Source organism: Aethalodelphis obliquidens, unplaced genomic scaffold (assembly GCF_003676395.1).
Source record: "Aethalodelphis obliquidens isolate GAN/ISIS:26980383/991018 unplaced genomic scaffold, ASM367639v1 scaffold17, whole genome shotgun sequence".
NCBI classification, from domain to species: Eukaryota; Metazoa; Chordata; class Mammalia; order Artiodactyla; family Delphinidae; genus Aethalodelphis; species Aethalodelphis obliquidens.
Window position 1 is genome coordinate 28453229 of NW_020837961.1, and position 25645 is coordinate 28478873.

General features: G+C 39.2%; 1 pseudogene; it reads left to right on the plus strand.

Moving 5' to 3' along the window:
* Positions 1-14832: 14832 nt before the first annotated feature.
* Positions 14833-15967, plus strand: LOC113626133 (heterogeneous nuclear ribonucleoprotein A3 pseudogene; annotated as a pseudogene).
* Positions 15968-25645: the final 9678 nt, after the last annotated feature.

The window sequence follows — 25645 nt, forward strand, 5'->3', positions numbered from 1 at the left end:
AAATGCTAAAGGAACTTCTCTAGTCAGGAAACACAAGAGGAGGAAAAGACCTACAATAACAAACTCAAATCAATTAAGAAAATGGTAATAGGAAGATACATATCAATAATTACCTTAAATCTAAATGGATTAAGTGCTCCAACCAAAAGACATAGACTGCCTGAATGGATACAAAAACAAGACCCGTATATATGCTGTCTACAAGAGACCCACTTCAGACCTAGGGACACATACAGACTGAAAGTGAGGGGATGGAAAAGACATTCCATGCAAATGGAAATCAAAAGAAAGCTGGAATAGCAATTCTCACATCAGACAAAATAGACTTTAAAATAAAGACTCTTACAAGAGACAAAGAAGGACACTACATAATGATCAAGGGATCTGTCCAAGAAGAAGATATAACAATTGTAAATATTTATGCAGCCAATATAGGAGCACCTCAATACATAAGGTAAATGCTAACAGCCATAAAAGGGGAAATCAACAGTAACACAATCATAGTAGGGAACTTTAAGACCCCACTTTCACCAATGGACAGATCAAAGTGAAAATAAATACGGAAACAAAAGCTTTAAATAATACATTAAACAAGATGGACTGAATTGATATTTATAGGACATTCCATCCAAAAACAACAGAATACACTTTCTTCTCAAATGTTCAAGAAGATTCTCCAGGATAGATCATATCTTGGGTCACAAATCAAGCCTTGGTAAATTTACAAAAATTGAAACTGTATCAAGGATCTTTTCCAATCACAATGCTATGAGACTAGATGTCAATTTCAGGAAAAAATCTGTAAAAACAAACACATGGAAGCTAAACAATACACTACTTAATAACCAAGAGATCACTGAAGAAATCAAAGAGGAAATCAAAAAATGCCTAGAAACAAATGACAATGAAAACACGATGACCCAAAACCTTTGGGATGCAGCAAAAGCAGTTCTAAGAGGGAAGTTTATAGCAATACAATCCTACCTTAAGAAACAGGAAACATCTCGAATAAAAAACCTAACCTTACACTAAAGCAATTAGAGAAATAAGAGCAAAAAAACCCCAAAGTTAGCAGAAGGAAAGAAATCATAGGGCTTCCCTGGTGGTGCAGTGGTTGGGAGTCTGCCTGCTGCTGAGGGGACATGGGTTCATGCCCCAGTCCGGGAAGATCCCACATGCTGCGGAGCGGCTGGACCCGTGAGCCATGGCCACTGAGCCTGCGCGTCCGGAGCCTGTGCTCTGCAACAGGAGAGGCCACAGCAGTGAGAGCCCCGCGTTATCACACACACAAAAAAAGAAATCAAAAAGATCAGATCAGAAATAAATGAAAAAGAAATGAATGAAACAATAGCAAATATCAATACAACTAAAAGCTGGTTCTTTGAGAAGATAAACAAAATTGATACACCATTAGGCAGACTCAGAAAAAAAGGGAGAAGACTCAAATCAATAGAATTAGAAATGAAAAAGAAGTAACAACTGACCCTGCAGAAATACAAAAGATCATGAGAGATTACTACAAGCAACTATATGCCAATACAATGGACAACCTGGAAGAAATGGACAAATTCTTAGAAAAGCACAATCTTCTGAGATAGAACCAGGAAGAAATAGAAAATATAAACAGACCAATCACAAGCACTGAAATTGGGACTGTGATTAAAAATCTTCCAACAAACAAAAGCCCTGGACAAGATGGCTTCACAGATGAATTCTATGAAACATTTAGAGAAGAGCTAACACCTCTTCTTGTCAAACTCTTCCAAAATATAGCAGAAGGAGGACCACTCCAAACTCATTCTGTGAGGCCACCATCACCCTGATACCAAAACCAGACAAAGATGTCACAAGGAAAGTAAACTACAGGCCAATACCACTGATGAGCATAGATGCAAACATCCTCAACAAAATACTAGCAAACAGAATCCAACAGCACTTTTAAGGATCATACACCATGATCAAGTGGGGTTTATCCCAGGAATGCAAGGATTCTTCAATATACATAAATCATTCAACGTGATACACCATATTAACAAATTGAAGGATAAAAACCATATGATTATCTCAATAGATGCAGAGAAAGCTTTTGACAAAATTCAACACCCATTGCTGATAAAAACCCTCCAGAACATAGGCATAGAGGGAACTTTCCTCAACATAATAAAGGCCATATATGACAAACCCACAGCCAACATTGTACTCAATGGTGAAAAACTGAAAGCATTTCCATTAATATCAGGAATAAGACAAGGTTGCCCATTCTCACCACTATTCTTCAACATAGTTTTGGAAGTTTTAGCCACAGCAATCAGAGAAGGAAAAGAAATAAAAGGAATCCAAATCAGAAAAGAAGAAGTAAAACTGTCACTGTTTGCAGATGACATGATATTATACATAGAGAATCCTAAAGATGCTACCAGAAAACTACTAGAGCTAATCAATGAATTTGGTAAAGTAGCAGGATACAAAATTAATGCACAGAAATCTCTTGCATTACTATACACTAATGATGAACCATCTGAAAGAGAAATTAAGGAAACACTCCCATTGAACATTACAACAAAAGAATAAAATGCCTAGGAATAAAATGCCTAGGAATAAACCTACCTAAGGAGTCAAAAGACCTGTATGCAGAAAACTATAAGACACTGATGAAAGAAATTAAAGATGATACAAACAGATGGAGAGATATACAAACAGATGGAGAGATATACCATGTTCTTGGAACAATCAACATTGTGTAAATGACTCTACTACCCAAAACAATCTACAGATTCAATGCAATCCCTATCAAACTACCGATGGCATTTTTCACAGAACTAAAACAAAAAATTTCACAGTTTGTATGGAAACACAAAGACCCCGAATAGCCAAAGCAATCTTGAGAAAGAAAAACGGAGCTGGAGGAATCGGTCTTCCTGACTTCAGACTATACTTCAAAGGTACAGTAATCAAGACATTATGGTATGGGCACAGAAACAGAAATATAGATCAATGGAACAGGATAGAAAGCCCAGAGATAAACCCACGCACATATGGTCACCTTATCTTTGATAAAGGAGGCAAGAATATACAATGGAGTAAAGACAGCCTCTTCAATAAGTGGTGCTGGGAAAACTGGACAGCTATATGTAAAAGAATGAAATTAGAACACTCCCTAACACCATATACAAAAATAAACTCAAAATGGATTAAAGACCTAAATATAAGGCCAGACACTGTAAAACTCTGAGAGGAAAACATAGGCAGACCACTCTATGACCTAAATCACTGCAAGATCCTTTTTGACCCACATCCTAGAGAAATGGAAATTAAAACAAAAATAAACAAATGGACACACCATTGTAAAGCAATTATACTCCAATAAAGATGTTAAAAATATAAAATAAACAAATGGGACCTAATGAAACTTAAAAGCTTTTGCACAGCAAAGGAAACCATAAACAAGATGAAAAGACAACCCTGGGAATGGGAGTAAATATTTGCAAATGAAGCAGCTAACAAAGGATTAATCTCCAAAATTTAGAAGCAGCTCATGCAGCTCAATAACAAAAAAACAAACAACCCAATCCAAAAATGGGCAGAAAACCTAAATAGACATTTCTCCAGAGAAAATATACAGACTGCCAACAAACACATGAAAGAATGCTCAACATCACTAATCATTAGAGAAATGCAAATCAAAACTACAATGAGGTATCACCTCACACCAGTCAGAATGGCCATCATCAAAATATCTCCAAACAATAAATGCTGGAGAGGGTGTGGAGAAAAGGGAACCTTGTTGCACTGTTGGTGGGAATGTAAATTGATACAGCCACTGTGGAGAACAGTATGGAGGTTCCTTAAAAAAGTAAAAATAGAACCACCATATGACCCAGCAATCCCACTGCTGGGCATATACCCTGAGAAAACCATAATTCAAAAAGAATTGTGTACTACAATGTTCATTGCAGCACTATTTATAGTAGACTGGACATGTAAACAACCTAAGTGTCCATTGACGGATGAATGGATAAAGAAGATGTGGCACATATATACAGTGGAATATTACTCAGCCATAAAAAAATGAAATTGAGTTATTTTTAGTGAGGTGGATGGATGTAGAATCTGTTATACAAAGTGAAGTAAGTCAGAAAGAGAAAAACAAATAGCCTATGCTAACATATATATATATATATATATATATATATATATAAAAATATATGGAATCTAAAAAAAAAAGATTCTGGAGAACCTAGGGGCAGGACAGGAATAAAAATGCAGGCATAGAGAATGGACTTGAGGACATGGGGAGGGGGAAGAGTAAGCTGGGACGAAGTGAGAGAGTGGCATGTACTTATATATACTACCAAATGTAAAATAGATAGCTAGTGGGAAGCAGCCGCATAGCATAGGGAGATCACCTCGATGCTTTGTGGGGGGTGGGATAGGGAGGGTGTGAGGCAGATGCGAGAGGGAGCGGTATGGGGATATATGTATACATATAGCTGACTCACTTTGTTTTACAATAGAAACTAACACACCATTGTAAAGCAATTATACTCCAATAAAGATGTTAAAAATAGAAATAAAGGGCTTCCCTGGTGGCGCAGTGGTTGAGAGTCCGCCTGCCGATGCAGGGGACACGGGTTCGTGCCCTGGTCCGGGAAGATGCCACATGCTGCGGAGGGGCTGGGCCCGTGAGCCATGGCCGCTGAGCCTGCGCGTCCGGAGCCTGTGCTCCGCAACAGGAGAGGCCACAACAGTGAGAGGCCCGCGTACCGCAAGAAACAAAAACAAAAACAAACAAACAAAAAGAAATAAAAATATTTCCCCTACGTTTAATTATTTGAGGGGTCTGTATCCTTAAGGGTATGTAAGAGAATCAGTGACAACTTGATTTTTTCCAGACTGTGATTAATGACTTGCAAATCACGAAGAAATAGGAGAAATAACATAAAATTTAAGGTTAAATTTTCAAGTTAGAGGTTATTATTCAAGATAGATCAGTGTTGCCAGAGGGTGTTGATTTGACATGGAAACCGGTTTGGAGGCATTCATGTTTGTATGGATCTAATTTGAGTATGCAAATATAGACTTCTTCCTGAGAAGCCCTTTTGCATATTTTGCCCAGAATTGCAAATGCACGCTCAGAATGTACTACTCCCACAGCCTCCATAGGGTCCAAAGCTGGGCCAGTCCCATATGCCAGGGGATTCTACCACTTGTAAAAGCAGCAGCTGCCGCTTTTCTGGTTTATGTTGATGCGAAACTCCCAAGGAAAATAAAAGATTGGCATCTGGGCTTAATTTTACTTTGAGAGAAACTTTATCATGCCGTGTTTGTAATGATTCCAGAGGGATTTTAAAATAATTAATGAGAGGGATACATTTCTCAAAATTCCCAGTTGAGTTCTCATGCATGTTTTATTACATATATGTCTGTCACAGAAAAACAGGATCTTATTACTTACACTAATATAAAAGGGGGTTGATAAATAAGGTATTACAGAAGCAAATATAGAAAAAACCTGAATTTTATTCCATCTTAAGTGTGATATTTCTATATAGTAGTAGCTGTGCAAGCAAGGTTTTAAAATCATTGGAAATATGTTTGTGAAAATGACACGAGGGAGACGGCTTCCTTTCCAATGCCCTTGGTAGTGAGGGGAAGAGAGGAACACATGCAAAATTATATCGTTGCTATGATACAAAGACATACAGATCAGAGGAGGGGCAAAAAGGAGAGAGTGGACCAGTTTACCTGGAGAAGACTGAAAATTCTCCCTAGGAAAGGTGAGCTGAGACTTTAAAAAAATGTCTAGACCAGGAGGAAAAGTGTATCGCAAGTAGGACATCATGGGAATTTGAGGAACACCAGCAGTTTGATAGGGTATAAGGTGGAGCAGATAAATGTCAAAACTAGAGAGGTAAACAGAAACAGAGATGGCAGTTCAGGAGCTCTGTCTGCTTGGGATTTACATCAGAACCCTGGGAGGGAGGCTCCTGGATTAGGACCTTTTAATAGCTCTGTAGGTGATGATTATATGTGTTGCCAAGATTGATAACTACTGCTCCAGTGCATCCTGTTCAGTTTTAACATACATGTTGTATATGAATAATCCCCATTTTAATGTGGGGCTTACATCATATATATAATACTAAAACTTGAACATTTCTTTAACATCTGCTGCAAACAAATAATCTGTTGTCATTGCAGTTAGGATAACCTGTGTGGAAGGGATTTGAGAAAGGAGATGGAGGTCCAGGTAGTAGGCTATTCCAGTAGTTCTGGTAATAAGCCTGAAGCCAGGCAATAACCCAGAGGATAAATAGGAGGAATGGGTGTAAGAAATAGGATGGAGACCTAAGTGACAAGACTTGATCACAGATGCAGGGATGAGGAGAAAGAGAAATCAAGGGTGGCTCTGAGGTCTGTGGTCTGGATGGCCTATGGATGAACTTAGCATGAATATTCCCACTTGTAATATTCAGATTTTACCCATCCCACCCACTAGCAGGAGTACCACTTCTTCCATGTGTCCCCTGCTATTTCTGATAATGATCTTTCTTCTGACCATCCTTAGAACTTTACCTGTACTTCTCTGTGGTACTTATCATTTCTAACCATTTGCTGATGTAATGCATACATGAGTCTGTACAGAAAGTGTTCCATTCAAAGTCCTTTCCAGCCATATCCAAGACCTCACAATTCTGTGCAGTGAATAAATGAAACTACGCCTATCATGCCTCCTGGAAGTTTCTACCTTGAGATGAAGCTCCAAAGCCAGTGTTCTGTGTGTTTTTTTGTTTTGTTTTGTTTTAAATTAAGTTATTTATTAGAATCCTGTGGACTCTGCTTAGGAACAAGGCCAGGGAATCTTAATGGTCCGTGATTGTGGGCCTGGACAAGGAATCCCATTTTTGCGCTCAGAAATTGTCAAGCCATAGACAACAGGAACTGACGCTATTTTTTTTTTTTTTTTTTTTTGGCTTGCTGGATCTTAATTCCCCGACCAGGGATCGAACCCGTACCCTCGGCAATGAAAGCGCCACGTCCTAACCAGGGAATTCCCCAAAGCCAAAGTTCTTAACCTTTTATGTGTGTCATGGACCCTGTCGGCAATATAGAGACAATTTGATCAAGCCAGGGATCCCTTTCAGAAAAATGTTTTTTAATGCAAAAAATAAAATACACAGGATTACAAGAGAAACCAATTACACTGAAACATGGCTGTCAAAATAGCTTTGAAAGACAAATGTGTAATACAATGCTATGTGTTTTTTATTATTGTGTTGAATTTTAAAATACATTAAAATATAAACAAATTAAAAATAAATTTACCTTCAAAGACTTAACCAGTGGGAAGTCTGCTGTTGCTAGATTGAATAAGAACATTAAACTCTGGAGAGCTCTTTGAAAAAGCTATAGGCATGTCATGTTGGATAAACAACTGATGTCAATTGTTTTAGTTATTATTTGTTACAGGTGTTGAAAATGCTGATTTGTAAATGTAAATCCTTGTAAATGGATTAAAGCTTTTTAAGCTACTTTACAAGATAAGAATAGTTTCTGTCAAGGAACCCCTGAATTCTCCAAGGTTTTTTGAATTAAACTCGAACTGGATTTTTTGTTTTTTTGTTTGTTTTGTTTTGTGTTTTTTTAACCTAAAACTAATGAATTCCCCTTTGGCTACCTCGTCCTCTCAATATACTTTATATCAAAAAGAAAAAAGAATAATAGTCCATGGTTCAACTTTGATGCCATCAAGATAAAATAACTGGTAAAACTTTCTGAAATGTTTCCAGATGTTTGCAAATTTCTCTTTTCAAAGAAATTGACAGAGAATTTTGTATCTCATCTTCATCCACTCCAGCACTGACTGACAGTTAGCAAGGAGATTTCCAAGAGTATCCATTAAGGTGACAATAGAACTTATGTGCTGTATTCAAAAGGCTTTGCTGCCTTGCAGAGAGTTAAGAATTCTTATTTAAACTGTCTAGGGCTTCCCTGGTGGCGCAGTGGTTGAGAGTCTGCCTGCCGATGCAGGGGACGCGGGTTTGTGCCCTGGTCCGGGAGGATCCCATATGCCGCGGAGCGGCTGGGCCCGTGGCCCGTGGGCCGTGGCCGCTGGGCGTGAGCGTCCGGAGCCTGTGCTTCTCAGAGGCCGGAACAGTGAGAGGCCCGCGTACCGCAGAAAAATAAATAAATAAAAATAAATAAATTAACTGTCTAGTTTTGAAAAAATTTAAGAACTAATTCCTCATATTGATCAACAAACAATCGTAGATGAGTAATTCTGTAAAGCAGCATAAATGTCTGGGATATCACTGTAGAACTACATGATTTGATGTTTGGTGAAAGTATAGAGTTGACCAGTTGCTGGCCAGCAACATTGCACAGTATCTGTAAACATGAAGGTTATGATCTCATGTGATCTTTCTAATTCAGAAGTAACAGTGAATATGAGTGATATTTTGTAAATTTGTAATAGCTATAATGTGATATGAAAATAGCTGTGGTTTTTCTTGGTAACAAAGTCACAGGAGTACCTTGCACTGCTGTAGTTTGTCACCTGCATTCATAATTGAAGGGCAATTAGAGTTAGATGTAATAGAAGCATATTTTTTTTCTATCCAAGTTCACAGACCCCTCAAATTCTGATTTCTATCCATAGAACTCCTGTTCTAAAGGTAAAACTGAAATTTCAAGTTTACTTCTGAAATTCCAAAGGAAAAATATCAAATGTAATTCTCCAAGGTTAACGTACTCATAAAATCGCATTGTTCAAACCACATTTGGTGTGTGTGGTGGGGAGGGGGGAGTATATTAATAATTAAACCACAACAAAAGTCTCCAGACAAGACTGTCCTGGGCAAACCGAGATGTTTGGCCATGCTACCCGAGGTAGAAAGAAGATTAACTTGCAGAAAATATATACTGCAGAAGTCAAAAGTCAATTCTCCCCTTTTATAAAGAATCATGGAATCTGAGGGAATTAGTGACTCCATTCCATTAAGAGGTTAAACTTTTTGCTTATATCTTAGCAGGTATAATAAGCCATAGCTATCAATAATATAATTTACTTGTGTGTGAAAATGATCTAAATGAAGTTTTTTGCCTTGCTCTAATACCCACTTTCTATTAAAAATTTATCCTAGTTTGGGGAAATTATCTTAACATGCAAGTCTAAATTATTATTAAATATTTCAAAGATGACCTTTTCACTTAATCATCACCTGTTGTAATCCATGATCCTATGCTACTTTATCAGCTCCTTATACAAGAAAAGTAGAATAGGTATCAACGTGGCTGACCATTTGCCTGTAACCTGGTACTCAAGGGCTTGAGTGAGCAAGGTCATTGGAGAGTTCTGAACATGATGTTTTCCCTGCAAGCTCACCAGGCTGTAGAGCCCCAGTGCCCCAGAGACACAGATGCAGGGGAGAGGTGAGCCTCTGCAGTCTCTGCAAGTCTTCCCAAGAGTCAAAGGAAGGTATCTTTTCAGAGAAAAACCTCAAAAGGCTTAGTGAAAGTCACAGGCTTTTCTTCATGGAGGCACAAAATTGAGCGAAGGAGAGTTATTGGGGAGGAAAAGGAGAAAGCATTCCTTTTTGGAGGTCAACATGTACCGGGTATTTAACGTATCACCTCATTTAGCAATAAACCTGTAAAGGTATCATTACTCCTGTTTTACAGTTGAGGAAATTTATTATCAGAAAAAGTAATTTACTTGCTGGAGGTCACAAAGCTAGGAAGTCCCAGAGGTAAGTTTTGAACCTGACCTTTCAGTCCAGACCACTCTCTGCTCCATACTGAACAACTCAACCCAGTCTGAGAGATCAAGAAGGATACCGTGCCTACCTTCATGCCCCTGGAATATTATGCCTACCTCCTTCTGAATCCAAGATCTAAAGAGTGGTAGGGAGAGAGGCAGGAAGTCCTGAATTCCTGGGAGAAGAAATTCAGTTCCTTTGCGGGTATGGGTCAGAAAGGTATTTCTTAGAAGAATAAAGTAGATATTAAGGTTAAGTTGCTTCTGCTACAAATGTTATTAGGCTATACGAGCAAGAAGTCAAGGATTTTTCAAATCTCAAGGAAGATTTTTCACAGCCCAATGCAATTGTCACTATGACACAACACACTTATTGGGCTTTCAACCAAGTCTATTATGATTTGTATTCATCATAATGCAATTCATTGCAATATGTGTAGAAAACATAGCTTGAAATATTGTTTCATCAATCTTTTTCCCCATTGTCCATACCATAATTTGGGGCCTGAGCTATGTAACTATAGCTGTTTCTGATTAGCAAAATTAGCTTCCACTCCCCTTCGCGTTAACATGTAACCAGAAGTCTTAACTTGAAGATAAGACCGACTGCCCTCTTTGAGTAAAGAGCTTTCAACAGAAATCACAGTTAATTAGAAACGTTTCCCTTGAGATATAAACCACAAAGGGGAAAAAAACAGAAACAATAATGAGGAATTATCAGAAATTTAATATTTTATCCAGAAAGGCAGCTTTAATAGCAATTGTATTTATACAGTTCATATTCATCTACTACAATTTTCTGTCAAGATACTCCACAAATGTAAATAAGATTACAATTTTAAAAAACAAAATAAAGATGGAGGCTTCATTCATTCTTTCAATAATTTTTTGAGCACCAACAATTTTTCACACATCAACAATGTGTTAGGCTTTGAAAATACAGAAGTGAACAAGACAGACACAATACCTACCCTCATGGAGTTCACAGACTAATAAGAAATCCAAAACTGTTTTAAAAGTACTCAGAGGATTAAGGAATCCTCAATTCTCTGGCAGTAGAAGACTATGCAGACAGACCCACGGTGTGCAAAAAGAACAAGGAATTTTAAATCAAAAGACCCAAGTTCTCGCCTCAATTCTGCCACCATCTCCATGAATATATTACTTAGAACTCTTTGTTAGAAATAATAGAAACCAGCTCATATCAGTTTAGGCAAAAACCAGAAGTTTATTATAAACATATGTAGCATGAGTGATATCTCTTAACATGTAAATATTACCAGTTTCTCTCAAAACTTCAATTTCCTCCCTACACCTCCCAAGTTTCCAAGTTTTTGTGATGGGTAATAAAGATAAGGAGAGGAAAGAACAAGAGGGGGTGGGGGGGAGTGAAAACAATGAGACATAAATCCACACATGTTGAAGTGTAAGTGGGAGTTTTTAATTTGTCATTGTGAGTCGTTTCAAAATAGGCCTGAGGAGCTAGGAATCAGGTTGAAAGTGGCTTTTTAAAAGATGTTCTTATGGGTTGTAAATTGTCCCCAAGAGACCCAAGATTGGGATTCCTTTAAATTATTTTTTGCTTGCTATTTCATGATTCTTGCAAAGCCCGACTTCTACCAGAGTTATGTTCAATGAGTTCTTTACTTCATTTTCAAGCATTATTTCCCAATAAAAATGACAAGTGTCTTCTCTAGTCTATGCAACTTCTGCTCCAAACTCTGTCACAGATGCAAGTCTGTCTCAGGGATCTGGGGCAGATCAAGAGCCTGAATCTGGACTCTAAAACACTTCTCCCACCTCCCCTGCCCCTTCTCTCTTCACCCCTAGCCCTCCTCCTCCTGATTAGCTATTTACGATAGGCAGAAGACCAACACCCCAGAGCCCTGCTGGGCAAACAATTTGATTTTTGGTCACCCTTCCAACCTCTCTTACAAGGACTTCTGACTGACCCAGTTTGAGTCAGATACCCACTTCTGATCCAAATACTATGGGAAGGGTGCTCACCTCTGTGAGTCTTCCAATCTCTAGAACAAGTCATTGGTTTTGTTCCCTCTGTATTTTTATTTGCTTGGCTGTGAAGTGAAGATAATTTTAATTATCTAGCCTTAGCACAGGATTACTGTGGTTTTTAATTGAATAAATACAGATAAAAGTGACCTAATAACTGTAAAGTTCTCTTTAAATGCATTTTTTGTATCAAAATGCTTGAAAACAATGTGTTTATTATTTATGATCACAAGTAATACCATCCTGATGCCATTTCTGCACCTACTCTCAAGCAACCCTTTTGACTTAGAGCAAATGTGTCTGTTTTGGTGTTCAGGCAACAGGATCCCCACTCAGCAGAAGTGTTGGTTACCCTTCAGGGGCCACACCCCTCTCTGAGTCAGTGGTGGAAATTGAGGGAGGTTCCTCAGAGGGAGGAACCTCTTCCCACAAAAACACTCACACATTCCTAAATTCAACATTTTGTATATGATTTCAGCGCCTCCATAAACCCACTAAAGCCCTGTCTCCAGCTCAAGATGCAGGGAGCCCCCTCAGAGGCTTAGGAACCTGCACCTCCTCTCCACTGGCAAGAAAGGGAAAAGTCACTTTCAATAGATTTCACTGTCACAATTGAATAAGAGCATTAAATCAGAGGCAGAGAGGAAAAAAAAAAAAAAAACTACATCCTCTTAAAAGGTAACAAATGCCATTTTTATCTCTCCAAAGACCATTTCCTTTTCAATTTATCCAACAGTAAGCCTTCCCTCTTGTGTCATTATGGAACAGGAATTAATGTATTTCTGTCCTTTTTATTTCCTTTAGTAGAAATTTTTTTAATTTAATTCATGAAGGTAACGCTATCCAGTATGATGATTCATATTATCAGGTTCTACTATAAGACAATAAAATTCTGAAAATAAATCTTATATAATATCTATAATCAGATATATAGATGCAAAATGAGAGGTCAACATGTCCACTCAATATGCATTTAAATATGATGAATTTCTGGTCAATTTCTCCCTCAATATGTTTGAACAGTATTCTAATTAAACTAGAAACTTGATTATTTATTCTACTAATTGTTTGACCCACTAACAAGGTAAGTGGGTAAATCTAATGAGCATAAACATGCATCTAGGTAATTTGGGCCAAATCCACTTCTTATAAATCTCCAGCTTGACGTACATGGAAATTGTCACATCTCCCAACATAAAGCTGAAGATATTTCAATAGATAAGGACAAACTGTCAAGTCATATTTGCTGCTGATCATCATATGCCATCTAAGATACTAAATCATATGGACATTTACCTAAATCATGTGGAACTCTAGGTAGCATCTAGAGTCTCCTAATTAATGTATAAACTGGGATGATTCTTGAAGTGAATTAACCTGGATAAGGCTTTAGAGCTCCTTAGGTGCCCTACTGCACTCCTTTGCTAAATTGTACCCACGTTTCATTCATTAAACCTGAATTAAAATCCTATTTATGTCATTCACCAGCTGCATGACCTTTAGCAAGTGACTTGGCTTCTCTGCACCTGAATTTTTGTAGCCATAGAGGGGGGATGACTTGAAGGGTTGTCGTGAGAATAAGAAAATGTGTGTACCTCACACAATGCCAAACACAGAGTAAGTACTAAATAAATGGTAAATTGCTAAGGCTAGAAAATTTACAAAAATAATGGACAATTTGCCAATTGTCCTTCCATGCTGTAGACATAACCCTGAACTCAAAAGACATGCACAGGTATACTCTACTCTTACAAAATATTTTTATTTGACATTTACATTTACATTTTCTTACCTTATCTTAACAATAGGCCTCTGACACAGAAGCTGATTTTACCATTCAAATGTACCTTTGATTTTTTTCTGTATATTTTAGTAATTTATTGCAGTTTTAAATACTTATCTTTCTGGATACCCCCTTCTGCCCACACCACTACATAATCCAAATAGACCTAAAAATCCACATTGAAATTACCATGGTATGTGTCGCTTACCTGTCAACTTTTTAAATGAATACTAAATATAATATAATATAATATTTAAGAAACTAAACGTAGTAGATATTTGCTGGTATCTTTAATTATTTCTTTGTTCACCTGGCATCTGAACCCCTATATGACTTTTTGTAGGAGGCACCTCTCACTCTAGAGGTCTAAAAAAGCCAGAATGTTTCTTTCCCAGCTTCCCTGGCAGCTAGAAGGGTACATAAGTTAGGTCAATCAGTTACTCCATCACAGATTTTGAAGAAGGCACTTATGACACAAAGAAGGAGGGGATGGTGGCAGAGAATCTATTTGGCAATAGCATTCAGCCTCCAGGAGTGGTGTGGGCAGAAGGGGCATCCGGAGTTCATCAGCAATGGCTACGGTGTCCCTGACAGACTGATTCCATGAAATGACTGCATCTGTGGTCCTGTGTCCTGCCTGCCTCTTTCTACCTATTGTCCAAGCCTGACTTCCCAGCCATCCACAATTCAGTTAGGCACTGATTGCCTTCAGGCATTTCCTTTTCTGCTTAAACCAGCCAGAGTCAGTTTCTATAGCTTGGACACAAGAACCCTGACTGATACACTAAATCTAAATCCAGAAACAAAAACTTTTATAACAGGTATCTTGAATAACTGTGGAATTTTTCCAAAGAATAGATCAGAGTATCTAATTCCTACCCAGTGAATCATTCGACTTAAAAACAAGCAAACAAAACATCTATTGACCTCATGCCTATTGCCAACCCACAACCCATTTCTTTGCTTTGATTCTGTATTAATTAGGAACAGATTTGGTTAACATAAGAGGGGAAGACATGTAAGTGTTTCTTCTCTCACACTAAAGATGTGCAAAAACAGGCAATCCATTGAGTCATCAGAGATCAGACTCCTTCTACCATTTTTTCCACTGCATTGGATTTGGATGTTGTGCTCTAAATTACCTCATGGCTCAGGATGGCTGCTCTTGAGGTAAAGTCATCACACCCCACATTCCAGGCAGCAGGAAAAACGTGAAAGTGGTGTTCCTCCCAGCTGAATTGCTTCCTTTTAGGAAGCTTGCCTAGGCGAGTCCGGTCTCAAAATGGAGGTAAAACCACTGCCTAGTCGCCCCAGCCCGACTCTGGCCATCGCCGCTGCCGCGGGGGGAGGAGGTCCTTGATCCAGAGGAACCAGAACAGTTGAGAAAACTGTTTATTGGTGGTCTGAGCTTTGAAACTACAGATGATAGCTTAAGAGAACATTTTGAGAAATGGGGCACACTTACAGATTGTGTGGTGATGAGAGACCCCCCCAAACAAAACATTCCAGGGGCTTTGGTTTTGTGACTTACTATTGTGTTGAAGAGGAGGATGCAGCAATGTGTGCTCGACCACACAAGGTTGATGGGCGTGTAGTGGAACCAAAGAGAGCTGTTTCTGGAGAGGATTCTGTAAAGCCTGGTGCCCATCTAACAGTGAAGAAAATTTTTGTTGGGGGTATTAAAGAAGATCCAGAAGAATATAATTTGAGAGACTACTTTGAAAAGTATGGCAAGATTGAAACCATAGAAGTTATGGAATACAGGCAGAGTGGAAAAAAGAGAGGATTTGCTTTTGTAACTTTTGATGATCATGATACAGTTGATAAGATTGTTGTTCAGAAATACCACACTCTTAATGGGCATAATTGTGACATGAAAAAGGCCCTTTCTAAACAAGAAATACAGTCTGCTGGATCAGAAAGAGGTCGTGGAGGTGGATCCGGCAGCTTTGTGGGTCATGGAGGAAACTTTGGAGGCAGTGGAGGTAACTGGCCGTGGTGGAAACTTTGGTGGAAGAGGAGGCTATGGTGGTAGAGGTGGTGGCAGCAGAGGTAGTCATGGAGGAGGTGATGGTGGATATGATGGATTTGGAGGCGATGGTGGTAGCTATGGCAGTGGTCCTGGTTACAGTAGTAGAGGAGGCTATGGTGGTGGTGGGCCAGAGTATGGAAACCAAGGTGGTGGATATGGTGGCAGTGGTGGAGGATATGATAGTTACAATGAAGGAGGAAATTTTGGAGCTAACTATGGTGGTGGTGGGAGCTATAATGATTTTGGAAATTATAGTGGACAACAGCAGTCAAATTATGGACCAATGAAGGGGGGCAGTTTTGGTGGAAGAAGCTCGGGAAGTCCCTATGGTGGTGGCTATGGATCTGGTGGTGGAAGTGGTGGATAGGGCAGCAGAAGTTTCTAGAAACTCCAAAGAAAAGGGCTACAGTTCTTAGCAGGAGAGAGAGCAAGGAGTTGTCAGGAAAGCTGCAGGTTACTTTGAGACAGTCGTCCCAAATGCATTAGAGGAACTGCAAAACTGCCACAGAAGGAACGATGATCCTTAGTCAGAAAAGTTACTGCAGCTTAAACAGGAAACCCTTCTTGTTCAGGACAACTGTTCATGGCCACAGTTTGCAAAAAGTGCAGCTACTGATGAATGCAATGTAGTGTCAATTAGATGTACATTCCTGAGCTCTTTTATCTGTTGTAGCTTTGCCTTTCTCTTTTTCTTTTCATTATATCAGGTATATTGCCCTGTAAATTTCGGTAGCAGTACCAGGAATAAAAAATTAAGGAATTTTTAACTTTTCAAAAAAAAAAAAAAAGAAGCTTGCCTAGAAATACTATGTCAAGAACCTAGTCCTAGGACCACATTTCAGTCTTCAACTACAAGGGAGGCTGGAAAATGAAGCCTTTGTTCCAGGCAGCAAAGACAAGGTAAAGAGGCTTTGCTTCTAAAGTAAAAGGGGAAGATAGGTGTGAGGAAGGCAAGTAGTATCTCTGCCACATCTCCACAGCAAAATTTGTCCCCCAAAATAAAAGTACTTTATATTCATGCTCCTCTCACTGTCCTCCCATCAGTATTCTCCCACCGCCACCCCCCTGAAACTCTTCTTGTCAAAGTCCCCAACTTCCAAATTGCCACAGCTCGTGAAACGTTCCCAACTTGACATTCTTTTACTTCTAATCAGCATGCGACACCATTTACCACTTTCTCCTCTTGCTCTCCACCACCCACTAACTCCTCCTGGTGTCCCCACTCCCTCAGTGGCTACTTCTTCTCAATCTTCTTTGCTGGTTCCTTCTCCCCTGCCCTCTTCTTTGATGACACACTCCCTCCAAGGCAGTGTATACAATCCCCAGCTTTAAATATCGTCTCTATTCTGATGGCTCCTAAAATTATATCCTCAGCCCTGACCTCTCCTCTGAGTTCCACACTTATGCTGATCTGTGTCTACTCCACATCAACACTTTGCATCTCATATTCGGCATGTCCAGCATGACACTCCTGATTTCTAAATCAACAAACAAACAAACAACAACAAAAAAGACTGCTACTCAGATTTCCCCCACTGCGTAAATGAATAACCATCTACGCAGAGTTGCTCAAACCCAAATACTGCTATTTCTTGATTCCGCGCCTTCTTTTGCACCCACACATTCAGTTCATAAGTAGAGGGTTGTTAGCGCCACTTCTAAACATATTCCAAGCCTGTCCACTTCCCTCCAGCTCCACAGCTGCTCCCACAGTGCAAAGTTCAGAACCAGCATCATTTCTCACCTGGACTGCAGAACTAGCCACAGAACTGACTTACCTGCTCCCAAACTCCCTCATCCCACTTTAAAATATAAGCCAACCCCAAATCCTTAAGTAGCTTCCCCTTTTACTAAGAATCAAATCAAATGGCCTATAAGGCTCTTTGTGGTGTGGACTCTGCCTACATCTATGACCCCAGTTCATACTACCCTCTCCCTCTCTAGCTACACTTTAGCCACACTGGGCCTCTTCTCCTTCAACACATCAGGCTCATTTTTGTTTTAGATCTCTTGCATTTGCTGTTCCCTCCATCTGTAGTATTTTTCCCTTCAGGCGTCATCTGGTTGGCCCCATTAGCCATTCAGGCATTCAAGTGCCACTGCCTCGGAGACCCCTTACCAACTCATCTGATATTGTGCCCCACCCACCCACCTGGTCCTCTTTTGCTCTACATGCTTTTTCTTTTTCTTTTCTTTTTTTAATAGTCATGACCCTATCCGAAAGTTTTGGGTATTTATGCATTTGCTTGTTAGTTGTTTTTCTCCACGTTGGAATGTTAGCTCCATTACAGCATCAAGCTTGTCTATCTTATTTTCACACTATCCCAGCTGCATCTGAGATACATATTTGTTAGCTGAACACATGCATGTTTGCACCGTAAGAAAGAGCAGGAGAGGAAGACAGACTCTGTAATGGAGAGTCCTAACGCTCCGTCAGTCACAAGTGGTTTTTATGCAAGTTCCTCCAGTGCGGTGTAAGTACAAGAGAAACCAAACTGGGTCTGGTATGCCCTATGATCTGAACCAGCAAGACATTTCCAGGCATCAGGAAAGGCTGAAAGTGAGGAAAAGTGCGATTCAGTCAGAAGGCAAGCAGGGGGACGAGGACAGAGTGTATTCTGAGGGAAGGTGGTGACAAGTGGTTCAAAGCCAAGCCAAGAACAGCCTGAGTATATTGAAGTTGCCGTGTTATGTGAAGTCTGCGGTGTGGGGCAGGATTGGGGCTAGTTTCTTACAGGAATTAGAGAAGAGTCATAACCCAGAAGAATCAATCTCAGGGAAGAGAAGACATTTATACATTGGGTTGGTGGTGCCATTTAGCTAATGTAGGTCATGTGACAATGACTGCAGTGAAACTGGTCATGATCCCCATGTGGCCTTCTCCACACCCCCCCAAAATATTAATGCACTGTCTCTTTCCCCAGAACAAATAAAAACATTAGCACTTGTTTACAGTATAACCATTATTACTTAGGGTAAGTTTGATGTCAGTGATCAATGTTGTCCTACAATGCTACTGGATTATAAATTTCCCTCTAAACCTTGGGGCCATGGGAACATTTCTGTATGTGGAAATACCAACTAAATAAAATGTGGATCTTTCTAGATCATTACAAGAGCAAAAGTCATAAAAATATTTTTATCCATACTCCCATTCCTCAAAGTGTTTTCAGGTACATATTTCTACAGAGGAAAAAATTACAATGTACACATATATTTAATATAGATTATAATTTAAAACCACAGATCACCTAAGCTCCTAACAAAAGAGGTAGGTTTAAATATATTTCTGGTATACCAATGAGTGGACTACTAAATTTAATAATGGAAAAATGAAATAAAACCAAATGGAAAAAGTAGAACACAAATTGTGTCTACAGTAAAATTATATGCACACACTGTGTATGTACATGCGTGGATGGATACACAGTGATGTGCTGGAGCTGACGTGTATTGTAGGGTTTTTTTGTGGTTTTTTTTGCTGTATGCGGGCCTCTCACTGTTGTGGCCTCTCCCGTTGCGGAGCACAGGCTCCGGACGCGCAGGCTCAGCGGCCACGGCTCACACGGCCCAGCCGCTCTGCAGCATGCGGGACCCTCCCGGACCGGGGCACGAACTCATGTTCCCTGCATCGGCAGGCGGACTCTCAACCACTGCGCCACCAGGGAAGCCCTATCATAGGATTTTGAGAACCAACTGCTACATTTTCAGGGATTTTGCAAGCCAGTTGTTAAACACGGTCATTATGAAAAATTAAACAGCTATCTGTATAGTAGTGCTGGCCACTACTGCGCATGTGTTATTTGGTACCTCATGGATGGTTTGAAATTGGCCATGACGGCAGCATTTACACCATGGAGACTGGCAAATGCTACAAATCAGGGTTGGTTATTTTTGTCATGCTGATTGTCTAGACTTAAGAAAGTGGTAGAGAATATGTTAATAATGTTATTAAACTTGAAATGTGTCCAATCTGTTGTCCTTACATTGTAAGTGGAATTAAAAACTGAGGCAATATTTTGCCAGTATTTGAAAACTTAGCAAAAAATGTGCTCTTCTAACTGACAAATGAGGGAAGATCTTACATTATCACTCTTTTGTCTTAAGCATTAATGTAAATGAAAATATTAATCAATGTTCATGTTAGACCCACACTTAAAGTGCCAGTTGCTAAACATTTACCAGCACAATACTTTGTGTGCCTGTAAAACTAGAGTTCATGATTGTAAAGAAAGCAACAGATAAACTAAAATTATGGGTGAAATACTAATTTTATTTTATTTATTTTTAAATTTTATTGGAGTATAGTTGATTAACAATTTTGTGTTAGTTTCAGGTGTATAGCAAAGTGATTCAGTTATACATATACATGTATCTGTTCTTTTTCAGATTCTTTTCCCATATAAGTTATTACAGAATATTGAGTAGAGTTCCCTGTGCTACACAGTACGTCCCTGTTGGTTATCTATTTTATATATAGTAGTGTGGGTATGTTTATACCAAGCTCCTAATTTATCCCTCCCCACCACATTTCCCCTTTGGTAATCCTAAATTCAAAATCTGTGAGTCTGTTTCTGTTTTGTAAATAAGTTCATTTATATCATTTTAAAAAAATTAAATTCCACATATGAGTGATATCATATCATATGTGTCTTTCCCTTTCTGACTTACTTCACTTAGTATGATAATCTCTAGGTCCATTCATGTTGCTGCAAATGGCATTATTTCATTCTCTTTTATGGCCAAGTGATATTCCATTGTATATATGTACCACATACTAATTTTAAATATTTCCATTTGTAATGATTTTAATATAGAATAATAATTTTAAAAGTGAAATAATATAACAAACAAACCTTCCTAGAAATTTTAACATTTTCCGGAAGTAACATTATGGCACAAACACAATGAATTATTTATCTCTTGACTTTCTTTCCTTCCACAAGTATTGAGCCCCTACCATTAGCAAGGCACTGTTTTATCCCTGATCTTATAAAGCTTATAAATCTTGTGTGGAGTCAGAAATAAAACAAATAATTGTAAAAACAAATATTTAAATGTCAATTTTGTTAAATATGTAAAAGGAGAAGACTAGGAAACCTAGACTAGTAGGATAGGGAGGGCATCTTTTAGGAAACGAACTTTAAGCTGATATTACAAGTAAGAATAGGAGTTAGCTCAACAAAGAGGGTAGAGAAGAGCATCCCAAGCAGAGGGAACAGCATAAGCAAAGGCCCTGAGGGAGGACAAAGCTTAACCTAAGGACACGTCAGTGTAGTGTGGAGTGGCCAAGGCATATGGGGCTGGGTCTGAGTGCCAAGGCTGGAACCACATTGTACAGGGCTTTACAGACTATGCTAAGGGGTCTGACTGTTCTTCTAAGAGTAGTGAGAAGCCATCACTGAATCTTAAAATTGTTTGGCGAGTAGATGCAATGGAAATTAAGAATCAAGGTAGCTCCACTGGGTTCCAAGTGAGAATTATCTGCAACATAGAAAGTGGTATAATCAAATCCTTTTTTCTTTTGCTTTACATCATACTTCATGATAATTGGGATAACGTAGAGGAAGACCCAAAGGTCTTGGTCCCATCAGATCTGGGAAATCTAAGGGAAATAATATCATTAGAATGCCTTAATTTGGCCTCCCTATGTTTAGTTCAGATTGGAACCTGGTCTTTTGAGATTCAGATATAAGTATTTCAAGCCACCCAACCCACATGGTCCAATCCCTTTCCAAGATTATTGCAGATTCTCAGGGACTTCAGTTTGCCTGGTTCCTGGGGCACATGAAGTTATTCCAGGCACATCTGGAATCTTGTTCTTTTCCTACTCAATGCTAGAATCAGCCTTACCTAGCTTCCTTCCTTCCTTCGTTCCTCCTTCCTCCCTCCCTTCTCCCCCTTTCCTCTCCTCCTCTGCCTCCTTTTCTTTTTCTGATTGTTTTCCTCTCTCTCTCTTTTGTTCTCTCGTTGTCACTCTTGCTCTCCTAAAATGAATTCATCCTGATACCTCCAGTACTAACCCAACATTCCAGGGTTCCTTCTTGTTTCTCCCTTTTCCTGTTTGTAACCCCCTTTTCTTACAATGAAAAACCTGACTCCCCTTATCCTCAATATACTGACCTACTTGCTCATGCCAAGAATACACAATTTTTTTTTCAGAATTGCTAAACCATACCACTGAGAAAACACATCATCTGTATTTTGTTAAATAAAGACACTGCAGTTCAGAATGGTTAAGTGATTTGCTTGAGAGACTAGGAAATGGCAGAGCCAAGATTATCCTTCTGTTCTTCTGACTCCTTCTTCTGTGTCCTTCCCACCATTTCTGTTTTTTCAAGACATGAAACAAAATAATGACTCTAAATATTTTATCTCTACTTATAATTCGTCAGCCCCACATGTTCAAATAGTACTCAAGGTGTCAGAAACATTACGGAGTAAGGATGTTGACAGTTTCGACTGGAGTTTTTTGAGTAAGTTCTTTACTTTTCATGAGGCAAACAAATTCAGAAGCCACTTCAAAAATGACATGATTTTTACCTTGTATTTTCTGAAAAATTAGCCAATGAGATCAGTGAATTAATTCTAATTAGATGCAAACAGATTATCGTGAGCTTATTTTGACTCCCGTGAGTTTTTTCTCCACCCTCACACCCTAGAGAAGTGAGCTAAGCAGAAAGGTAAAAATTAGCCCACTTCCTTAGATGGGTGGGGTATTTGTTTGCTAGAGAATCACAGGGTTAAGATTCTAACATTTGATGAAATACTGCCATTTACAGCAACATGGATAGACTTAGAGATTATCATACTAAGTGAAGTAAGTCAGACAGAGAAAGATAAATATCATATGTTATCACTTATTTGTGGAATCTAAAATCTGATACAAATGAACTTATTTACAAAACAGAAATAGACTCACAGACACAGAGAACAGACTTGTGGTTACCAAAGGGGAAAGGGGGGATAAATTAGGAGGTTGGGATTAGCAGATACAGTCCACTATATATAAAACGGATAAACAACAAAGACTTACTATATAGCACAGGGAACTATATTCAATATCCTGTATAAGCTATACATAATACCTTTCATAAGCTATAATGAAAAAGAATATATATATGTATAACTGAATCACTTTGCTGTACACCAGAATCTAACACAATGTTGTAAATCAAATATACTTCAGTTTAAAAAAATGATTCTAACATTTGAGATCGTGTATAAAATTTTTATATAATTTAAGGCAATCACATTGTGTTGCCAGTTTGTACACTCAAGTCACCTTTGTAGGGCTACTAGAAAGGACATCGATGCCAGAGTCCATGTTTCACTAGGCAGGTTTAGGCCTCAGAGTATAAATAGGTTAACTGAAAATAGAAGCAGTTTTTTTTTTTCCCTTGAGCAAGAATACCTAGGTAAGAAGCATTGTAATTAGAATGTATACAGTAATTACAGATGTACTCCTGTACATCAAATGTGTTATACTCCTCAAAATCTATTATTTCATGGTCTTTGAAGCAACCATTATGATATCATGATGGTGAAGCTGTAATTAGAAGCTAAGTCGTACCAACACATTTTTGCAAAACAAAGTGAAAAATATTACCCTTTTCTTCTTCAGGGGAAAGAATAAGAAGATTTTACCCATAGCGCTAAAAATTAAGAAGTGTTAAGAGTAAATAGGAAAGGCAACTCTATCTCACTCTGTGGGCCCCTGGAGGGCAGTTCTGCAGACTTCCTCTTCCTGGGACAGCCTGAAGCCACCAGGAAAAAGATGCAACAGAGTATGAGATAAACAGGAGGAGTTAATGAGCCGCCACTGATTACTACTTTGAAAGAATGCCACTATCCTTGAGGCCTTATTTGTAAAAAGGATTTTTAAGTGGATTCTCAAGGAATACAGCTTTTGCCCAAAAAACCTGTAGAAAAAACCAAAATACTATGGTCTGCTGTGGGTGGTGGGATGTGATGAGGCTGGTGGAATATTATCTCCTCCAAGGACATTGGGGCATGGGCTGGGGCTCCAAGGGCCAGTCCCTCGCTGGCTCCGCCCATCTTTGGGTGCCACTTTGCCTCCACTGCAATATCTTACCATAGCAGGTGCTCAGTGAATCATGCACAAATATCTCACATGAATGACACACTGCACGAACCAATGAGATGAAGGTTAGGGAGTGACTCAAGAGTCTGGTGGGGCGGGGAGAGCACAGATTACTGGGTTCATTCTTAAGTTGGAGAAGTCAGGGGAGGACCTGTGTTTTGTATCCAGAAACGTAATCTTCACAACTACCTGGTGACCATCCTTTTCCCCATTCGGCACATAGGGAATTGAAGCTTAGAGAAGTCTGATATTGCCCAAGGCACGTGGCTAGGATGGGATCCCTTTACTCATTATACTCCAAATGCTCAGTCCACATCATGCTGGGAAGCTATGTTAGTTGAAGAAAAAATATTTTGTGTCTTTGGAATAATATTGGTGTCTGGCCAGTGGCAATCAGGTGATCATCAGCAGGTACAGAAACACTCCTCTCACCAAAGAATGAAAACGTTGTATTTTTCCTGGACTGGGCTGGCAGAAGAACTGTATAGCTGATGATTCACGCCCTGTATGTGAATGCAAATGGGCATGTTAGGCCCAGGATGTGCACACCCCCAGGTTTGCTCGGGTCTGCCTGCTTGCTCCATGAAGAGCCCCAGCCACTGTCACTCATTTCCAAACTCCCAGAGCCCTTCCAGAACCCCCACGAAGGAGGGCCGGGCGTGGACACAACCTCTATTACAGCCATGATGGCAGGACCTATGGCAGCCCTGGTACCCAGGCCTAATCTGCCTGGCTCCACAGGCAAAGTACGGTACTCCCAGCTGTGTAATCTGCCTTCCCAGTGGGGCTGTGTAATTTGGCTAGTATGGGTTAGAGGAGGCAAACTAATCTATGCAAAGGAAATGTATGATAAGGGTCTGGTTTTTGCCAGGCACTGTTTTAGAACCTGGGGAATCCATGGTGAACCAGTTCTCAAGAAGCTCGTATTCTCTTGGGGAACCTCAGGTTATCTGACTTGGGGCCAGTGCTTTTAACCTCAACAGCACATTGCCAATTCCAGTGACCCACCTGATACATGTATGTTCTTTTTTTTAAATTATTTTTATTTTATATTGGAGTCGAGTTGATTCACAATGTTGTATTAGTTTCAGGTGTACAGCAAAGTGATTCAGTTATACATACACATATAGCTATTCTCTTCCAAATTCTCTTCCCACTTAGGTTATTACAGAATACTGAGCAGAGTTCCCTGTGCTATACAGTAGGTCCTTGTTGGTTATCTATTTTATTTTTTATTTTTATTTTTTTGGCCACACCATGCGGCACGGGGGATCTTAGTTCCCCAACCAGGGATCGAACCTGCATCCCCTGCATTGGAAGTGCGGAGTCTTAACCACTGGACCACCAGCTTCCCTAATTATCTATTTTAAATATAGCAATGTGTATGTATATATATATATGTCAGACTCCCAATTTATCCCTTCCCCCACCTTCTCCCTTTGGTAACCATAAGTTTGTTTTCTAAGTCTGTGAGTCTGTTTCTGTTTTGAAAATAAGTTCATTTGTTTCATTTTTTTTAGATTCCACATATAAGCGATATCATATGATATTTGTCTCTCTCTGTCTGACTTACTTCTGTATGTTGTAATTCTCACTGCAATATTTGGTAAGAAATGAGAAACTAAATATATAGGGATCTGTTATAACAAAAACATCCCCAAATGCTGAATCTCCAAGAGTCCTACTATTATCCCTAAATAACATTGGAGGGTGTGTTGGGCGTGACTCAATGCAGGAAACAGAAACCACTCTTCACATTTTAAACAGAAAAGGACTTAACAGATGGAATTAGGTGCTAATAAAATGCTTGGCAGAGCTTGCTCTCTAGAAATGAAATGTAGAACCACTCCTTAGAACCAACTCACTGGGAAGCTATTCCTCTGAGGCTACTATTTGAACAATTGAGCTCAAGAACATATGGTCATAACTGAAGTGGAGAAATGAGGAAGTGGGAATGAA